We start from the raw sequence: 2192 nt of genomic DNA, 5'->3' as shown, positions 1-2192 counted from the left end.
TGTCAATTACTGGGATAGCTGGGACATAAAGTGTAATTTAAAATTTGTCAAGTATTCATGGGAATATGTAAATGTGCCTTGCTAGATAAGAAGAAACTAAGTGGCTGGATGGTAAAAAGTCACTGCTTAATGAGACACCTGCTGCCACAGTTTCATATACTGCCCATGGTAAAGTTCTACTTTCCATATTTGAGTAAGAAACATGAGTGTTGCATCAGCTTCTGAAATCTTAAACTTGATAGGATGAGGCTTATGGAACGTAGGTTTGCTAAATGTAGCCTTAAATACAACTTTGATTATATTGTAATCCTTGGTGCTGGCAGTCCCAGTGCCAAGGAGGTTTAAATGCTCCCTTCAATGAGGCTGTTGTGCCAACTGGCATCTTTACTGTCATAGTCTTATGAAGAACACTGTCAAGGTGTTTATGCCAAATTTGATCTGATATCTAATGGAGGTGTAGGAAGAGGGAGAAACCTTCTGACGAAATCTTCCACATTTCTCCCATTGCTGGAAAACAAACTTCTTGTAGGCTTTCAAGCATCACTAATTTTGGCTTGGGGAAGAAGGGAAATTAAAAAATTGGCGTTTTTCAGAATTGTGTACTCAGTTAATGCAAATGCAAAATGAAATTTGACAATATGCAAGATAAAATTGAGGTCAGATGGTCCTCAATTTCAGCTGTAAAAATTGTTGGGTTGTGGGGGTGCATGTTAAAATTGACTGGAAGTGGTCTGTATAGTTTGTAAAGCAATGGTGAGTAATAAGTACCGGAATCTTGACAGTGTTCTTAAATAATGATGAATTCAAGCCATTATGACTTTTACAATTAAATATTATTTGCACTGTTCTGACATTGGTGCAGTTTTTTTAGCATTATAATGAAAAAGCGACAGTAAAATGCATGTGGAAACTTGTATTGTGAAAAACGATATTTTAAAAAGAAATGTTAACATTGAAAATTTTAAAACAATATGTGAAGGGAATAAGCTTTCACAATTAGAAACTAAAGGTGCTGAATCATGATTTTAGATTATCTTTGACTGGTCACTTTAGGTGTTGATGTTACAGACTACATCAAGCTTTAGTGAAGTTATTGGGACATGATGCTTATATGGATATCATACATTATATTGGCATGGTAACACAGATTTACTGTTACGTTGTAGCAGAAATTCTGGTGGTATTCAGTTCTGTGCCAGCTTATACTAATGAGTCTACATATGTTCCAGAACTGATGAAGATAGTTTATGCTAGTTATTACTACAACTTATTTTTTCTCTTTAAGATACAGTTTCCCATGAACTTGTGTTGACATAATTATTCCCAGTTTTGCATAGAATGCCATTCAGCATAAGTGAAGCTGATAGCAATATTTCTGGTGAGGACTGGAGAAAATAAATAAGCAGGGGTATGTACATTTGATAGACTTTTTTATAGAAAGTGACTTGAGCTGACAACTAGTTCAGTTGCTGAAAAGAGAAGAGAACAGAAGTGCCTTAAAGGCATTGTGAAATTCCCTTTTGTCTATAAACAAAGATAATTCCTTTGGAAAGCTTCAAAAAGCTTTTCTGTATATTTTACATTCCCTGTACATATGCTTCTCATATTCAGTTATGTTATATGAAGTAGTTTGGAGAGGTAGTTGTAAACATTTCACATTACAGTACAAGCTAAACACACCCTGGCTTGAAAACAAAAATGTGAATCTTGTACAAATTGAATAGTAATATGTTCGTAATATGTTAAGTAACCTTTGATCAAGTAAAGAGATTGCATGGGCTGTTTGCAGAAATGTGAAGCTTCTCTAACTTTGCAATTCTGAAACTGACCCAACAGGGGTCTTCTGCACTGGCTTTGTTCTGAGATTAGAGGATAAAAGCTGAAGGTGACTGGCTGGATGCTGCAGTCTTCATCTTGCGCAGAAAGTTGTGGCTGCTAAAACAGAGGTCTTTGCCAGTGACTTGAGTACAACTGTGCTGCCACTTAGTGTGCCAATAAAACTACTCATTTTTGTAGCCATTATATCACTGGATGAAAGCCCCCTCCCAGCAAAACTTTAGGATAAAAGGAGGGTTCTGCTTTCTGAAAATATTACATGTTTGGAATTCTCTGAAAAGACGTAGTAAAGGAGGAACTGAACTAATAAGAATTGTTGGAACACAGCATTCCTTTTGGGACATTGCTCAACTTAA

At 35.9% G+C, this 2192-nt stretch overlaps 1 protein-coding gene across 6 annotated transcripts in view; it reads left to right on the top strand.

Annotated features, from left to right (window-relative positions):
- The window catches only part of SYNCRIP (synaptotagmin binding cytoplasmic RNA interacting protein), a 21471-nt gene extending 20624 nt beyond the window's left edge, over window positions 1-847 (top strand). For all 6 annotated transcript variants that reach the window (XM_053381407.1, XM_053381406.1, XM_053381405.1 and 3 more), the window contains exon 11: window positions 1-847. This exon is cut by the window's left edge. The gene's annotated coding sequence lies outside the window, so the exon portion shown is untranslated.
- The last annotated feature ends 1345 nt before the right edge of the window (window positions 848-2192 follow it).

Source organism: Podarcis raffonei, chromosome 3 (assembly GCF_027172205.1).
Source record: "Podarcis raffonei isolate rPodRaf1 chromosome 3, rPodRaf1.pri, whole genome shotgun sequence".
Lineage (NCBI taxonomy): Eukaryota > Metazoa > Chordata > Lepidosauria > Squamata > Lacertidae > Podarcis > Podarcis raffonei.
The sequence above is the reverse complement of the archived record's forward strand: the minus strand, read 5'-3'. Positions and strand labels throughout refer to the sequence as shown.